This window comes from Sinocyclocheilus rhinocerous, unplaced genomic scaffold (genome assembly GCF_001515625.1).
Source record: "Sinocyclocheilus rhinocerous isolate Xijiao unplaced genomic scaffold, SAMN03320098_v1.1 scaffold889, whole genome shotgun sequence".
In the NCBI taxonomy this organism is placed as follows: Eukaryota; Metazoa; Chordata; class Actinopteri; order Cypriniformes; family Cyprinidae; genus Sinocyclocheilus; species Sinocyclocheilus rhinocerous.
Genome location: NW_015638024.1, coordinates 2820149 through 2826247, shown reverse-complemented (window position 1 = coordinate 2826247; position 6099 = coordinate 2820149). Strand labels below are relative to the sequence as shown.

The 6099-nt window shown below is 35.4% G+C and overlaps 1 protein-coding gene across 6 annotated transcripts in view; it reads right to left on the bottom strand.

Annotated features, from left to right (window-relative positions):
- The window catches only part of LOC107749498 (pleckstrin homology domain-containing family G member 5-like), a 46513-nt gene that overhangs the window by 27288 nt on the left and 13126 nt on the right, over positions 1–6099 (bottom strand). The window contains exon 2 of one of the 6 annotated variants that reach the window (XM_016564677.1): positions 4875–5012. The exons of 4 other annotated variants lie outside the window; for them this stretch is intronic. The gene's annotated coding sequence lies outside the window, so the exon portion shown is untranslated. Of the gene's footprint in view, positions 1–2559; positions 2798–4874; positions 5013–6099 lie in introns of those variants that run through there. One more of the 6 variants, XM_016564676.1, reaches the window with a different exon arrangement.

The window sequence follows — 6099 nt, the reverse complement described above, 5'->3', positions numbered from 1 at the left end:
TTAAATTTTTTAAATATACTTTTATATTGCAATAATTTCACATTTAATCTTCAAATTAGAAACAACATAAAGACAGTATATTTTTTAATGCCATCTTTTTATGACTGAAGGTGTAATCCCTCTCTCCCGGGTCCTCACCTCCACACCTCGTTCTTGTTCCGAGTGGGTCTCCGGCATGGGAGGTGGACGCACTAACAAGGAGGCTAGCATCTAGCATCAGTCGCTAGTGCGTCTCTTGAGATCAGGGGAGTGATGTTTACCTGCACAGCACCTCCATTACAAAGGCAAGTATCTGATGTCTCTATGAAATAGTTTTTTCCCCTAATATTTAAGCATTGACTATAGCCATTCAACATTACAATATAATGAGAGCTATACATTTGTGCATTTATTAGACTTTAAAAATAACACATTCTAATTTAAGTGAACTTAAAACAAGCTTCACATAAACCCATTATAATAAATGTCATATTTAGCTACCTGTGCCCTTCAGCAAATAGGAAATATACAGAAATTGAATAAAGTCATCAAACACTAAATTCTAAATTAAATACAGATGAATTAAATACAGATGAATATTGATTTCCTCTCGTTTCTTTTGTTCTTTGATTAACAGGCATCACAGCAGCTGGTTATTAGTTTATTTTGACTGCTTTAAGTGCTGCCACTGCTGAACATTACGCGGATCTGACACGCATCGTATTTTCTCACAACTCTTTACCTTTTCTGACTCACTTCAGTTGAGTCGGGAGTGTTAGATGAGGAAGGCAGTGCTGGGCTGCTCCAGGACAGTTTTGAAAACCACTGCATTTCAGAGATATGTTCTTAAATGTGACTCATATATAACAAATACTTACATGCATGCACAGTTTTAAGGCAGCTTTGGTCGCCTTTTTTGTAACTTCATGGCTTATCTGACAACATAACTATGACATTGCATGCTTTTGCATGCTTGTAGTTTAATTTGCGCTTTAATATGAAATTATATACAGTGCACGCTGCCGCATTTGTGCAAGCAACTGAAGAGCACGTGCTACGAGCACAGTATAACAGCTGACAGGACAGGAAAATTTGTTTTTACTGACATATGGCATGAAACAATATATATATATATATATATATATATATATATATATATATATATATAACTTCCAGCTGGGAACAAAGTAAAGCCAGATTGCTGCTCATAAGTACAAATTTAAGGCTAAATAAGGCTAAGAGGAACTACTGCCAAGCCAAACTGTTACTTTATCCTACCTGGGACTTTTTTCCCCTATTTTTCCTTTGTCTTCTTACTTGAAATGTTTTTGCAATGAGTTACAGTAAGGAAAAACTCTTGTGAAAGCCAGGAGAAGCGCTCAGAAAGCTGAAACAATGCCTTTTAGTTTCTTTTGTTTGAGTTTTGTATTCATACTTCAAAATTAATATAATTTTTGAACACTTCAAAATTAGTACATTTTGAAGTCAAGAAGAATAACATTAACCCAGCGGCCATTGCTGCATCTTCATGTGTGATATAAAATTATTCAGGTATGTTTCACTACTATTGATCTCCTATCAAAGGCAATGGGAGTATTTCTAATGCATATCTGTGTACAGAAACACACACAAACACACAAAAGTTTGATGAAAAATACAATATAACAGTAATATTGTGAAATATTTTTCCAATTAACATTTCATATTATTATCAATGTTAAAAACTGTTGAGCTGCTGCATTTTTCTGGAAAACCATGATATGTTTTTAGGGTTCTTTGTGTGTGACATTCATAAATACTGTAGATCAGATCATCAAAGTCAACTATTCTGTGAACACTAACTATGTTTCTAAATTGTAGAGAAAAAGCTGGCAAATGGCCAACATAATGCTGATAAATATGATAAGCCTCAATTTAATTTGAATAAATAAAACATACATATTATTTTCCAAAATATTTACTAAAAACCAAAAACTCACATCTTACATGAACATCTTTTGTCTAAAGTTCTGCTCAAAGTCAAAGAGCACAGTAAGGTTTACAAGGCCTTGTGAGTACAAAATCTATCTTTAGTTTTACCCCACATGACCCCCGAGAGACATGTTAATAAAATCAGCTTGTGATTATCTTGTGCCGACGTTTACAAAGGGCCTGGAGAAGACTGGAAAAAAGTCTGTTATTGTTCTCTACTCGCAGTTATCACAACCTGAACAGACCTCCTACAATCTCACACCAGTGTACACCCATTTTAAAAGGTCACTGTAAGAAAAAAAGTGATTAAAATGACCACAAAGTGCAATATCCACCAAACAATAAAGCACGACACTGTGACTCTAAACAAAAAGCCATTGAAGGAAAGCACACAGACTTTAGTTACCTCTTAGTTGACTAAAAGCAAGAGAGAGAGAGAGAGAGCACTAACTCTGTCATCAGTTTGGCTATGCCTCATTTCTCAGACCTTTCACACATCTGTGGTAAAAACCGCAGCACTTCACGCAGCTCAGAGACTTTTTAATAACAACCATAAAACCTCAGCTGTCGCCGTGAAATAACATACAATAACGCATTCATGACACACACCTGATGCCGGTGTCACACGCATGTGTGTGTGCGCGTCTGCCTGTCTCTCTCTCCCCCCTGAAGTGATGGCTTCTCGGCAGTCTGTAAGAATGGCAGAGAACGACGTAGTGTTTCGGGACAATTCAATGCTTTGAGTGCCCAACGCCCCCCTCTCTCGCTCTCCCTCTCTCCCCTTTTCCACTTCCCCTGCTTCCTTCCTTTCTTACTGGCTGCTTCTGAACAGCTCAGAGTATGTGTGTGTGTGTGATGTAGGTGATTCAGATAGAGCAGCTGTGTGTACCGACTAAAAGATCTAAAAGAGGGGGGAAGAGCAGTTGCGGTTTTCCAGCCACACCCGCTCCCACTGATTTTGCCGTTCGCAAACACAGTTGTCCAACCACCCATACAAAAAACAAACACACAAAACTCTGCCTCACTTATAAACTTTCATTCTCTGTTCTCGTTTTTACTTTAGTCATTTATCATCTACAGCAATCAGATGAAACAGGCAAATGCATGCATGTTTAATACTAGTGATAGCTTAATTTATTTGCACTGTAATCTTAAAATCTGTCCAGTTTGAGATTATCAGAACTAGTTGTGTCTGTCTGGTCCCTTTACGGCAAGTCATTCCACTAAGTGGCCATGTTACTGACAAACATAAAAGTATAGCTCCTGTCACTGGGAAAAGGCAGAAAATTGCAAAACTGGATTACCAGCTAATTAGCATGTGCATTTTAATTAAAAAGAGTGTGTATGCTAATTAAACAGTGTTACATTCTCTTTTTTGAGTCAGTAAAAATGTTATAAAATGAACATAATTTCTGCATCATGTGAAGGAAAATTCAGCTCTGCCATCACAGGAATAAATTACATAATAGATTTATTTCAAAAACATGAAAAAAAAAAAAAACCTCACCAACCCCAAACTTTTGAATGGTAGTGATAACATTGGTATCACGGTCAGTTCCCTTCTTTAGCTCAAATATTGCAAACAAACAATGCGTTCTGACTAAAAAAATCTTCTAGAAATTTTTAAGAAAAAATGTCCATATATTTATATATAACACAAAATTGGTTTAATTTACAAAAATTACATTTATTTAATTAAATATTACATATTCACAAATCTGTGTACTAGTGGTGCTAATATAAAATGAAGAACTGTAACACTATTGACACAGAAGGGTTATAGGAAATACATGTTTTAAATGATGAGTAAATACAGTGGTGATATACTGTATGAAAAACCTGTGTCTCTGACATTTTTGCTTAGTCTTAGTAATTTATCTCTTATATGTACACCAACTCTCTCCTGCCATCATCTACTTCAGACTCTTCCCAGAGTACACCCCTGCAGGGGGCTGGGTCATGTGGTGTCAAGATATCCTACAGAAAAACAAGAGTCTTTGAAACCTGTGGCTGAGTTTACTTTTACCAAATCCAGAGTATTACAGTATCGAAACCCCCTTTCTTTTACTCTCTCCATCCTTCCTCTCTTTCTTTGTCTGTGCTTTATATAGCAGACTGATGTAAGGCCTAATAATGGCCTAGTTCATAAAATACTGTGCCTTATTAAAGTCACAAGAAACTCAGAATCATAAAATGACAATGTGCAAAACTACCAAACTCAAATAACACGCCATTACTGACCCCAGAAAAAAAAAAAAAGATTATAAAAAAACTAAACTAAACAGCAAAGGATGTGACAGGTCATGTAAAAAATGCCCCAGAGACAGCAATCTCTCAGAAACATGGGGAGACAGAAGTGTCATCATGAAGGACGTTTCCAACAGTTAAACGTCACTCTTGTATCCATTTCCTGTTTTTACTCAACTCTGAATCCACAACAACTTCCTGTGGCTACATCTCTTGGCCTACCCTTATGAGGACTGGCATGTGGAGGACTAGTGTGATCTCACTGTTGGTCCCTTGTGAATGATGGGAAACACTCAAGCATTTGAAAAATGTCCTAATTTTTCTTTTGAGTAAACATTAGTAAACTATAATTTATACGATATATAAGCATTAAAATATATAGCATCTAAACAACATATTATTTAATATAAGATGTCAATGTCTATATAAGATGTCTATATAAATGCATCATTCATTCATTCATTCAATGTTATATAATTATTTTAAATATAATATTTTTCTGATCTATTCTTTAGATATAAAGAAGTATATTACATTCAGATTTTGAAAAAAAAAAATAATAATGAAAAATAGCATGTTGATCCTATAGGCTCATCAAAACAACTGACATTTGGCTTCATTTCAAAGCATGTTGTCATTACACATGAATACGCCTGAGGCAAGGAAGTTTCCGATACCTGATGGAGAGCTGAAAAAGACTGTAATTTTACTCCTCAGGGGTCATGCATTGTGACCTCTTTGTTCATCCAGAGTCTTAAATCTCACTTGGTGACATCAGAGGTCTCCTTTAAAGGAGTGAATGAGAGAGTGGAGAGCTGTATTTGGCAAAAAAGAGCAAACAAGAAGGAGAGAATTATGATCTTCATGCTGACAGCTGACAGCATGGAATATGAGAGTAAATATAGGTTGTTTTCATACTTGGTCCCAAATCAGTACCACCGGGAGTCGAGAAGAAGTACAACTAGGGAGAAGTTACAGTATTTAAAGTTGAATCATGTCTATCTATCTTGTGTATTTCTACCTCTATTAGTGCCGTAAAACAGTATTGTAAACAATGACTGTTTCCAGAAGGTTTCACAAAACACTCCAAAGGTTGGTCAGGGAAACAGATAGTCCCACCCCTAACTCTTTGTTTAACACAATTGGTTAAGTCAATGTTGCCAGGTTGGGTTGGTCAGAATAAAAAAAAAACAGAAAAATGAATTGAAATTTTTAATTAAATTAAACTTTAATGAAATCTATGTATATTTAATGAAATCTAATTAAATGAAACGTAAGAAATCTTCAAGAGTTTTTATTTATTTATTTTTTTGAAGGGAATTCAGAATTGTTAATGCCACTGTATATCAGACTATAAATATTATTAGAGAACCGTATCAAATAGACTTTAGTCAACACATTTTTCTCAAAATTAGAGAATCTGATATGTAAACTTTGAAATAAATTTCAATAGCTTTCAATGTGCGTTGGTAATGTTTTTGAAAAAGGTCGGTAGCACTTTATTTTACAGTACGTGTACTTCCCTGGTACATACATGGCAAATATCTTGTACCTACAGGCAAATGAGTGGTAACACAAGGTGCTTACCTGAAGTGTATGTACATGGTAATAAATAAGAAACACGGCTGTACTTTATAGTCGTACATGCATGGTAATTATTTTGTACATACAGACAAGTGTGGGTAATAATGGTCACTTATGGTAGTGCCCGTACATGGTGACTAATTAGATACTTTACTGTACTTACAAATGTATATACATGGTAAATATGTAGTACTTACAGACAGGTGTGGGTACAAACAGGCACATCCTTACAGTATATGGTAACTAATAAGACACATTACTGTACATACTAATGATATGTACATTGTAAATGTGTAGCACCTACGGAAAAATGTGGTA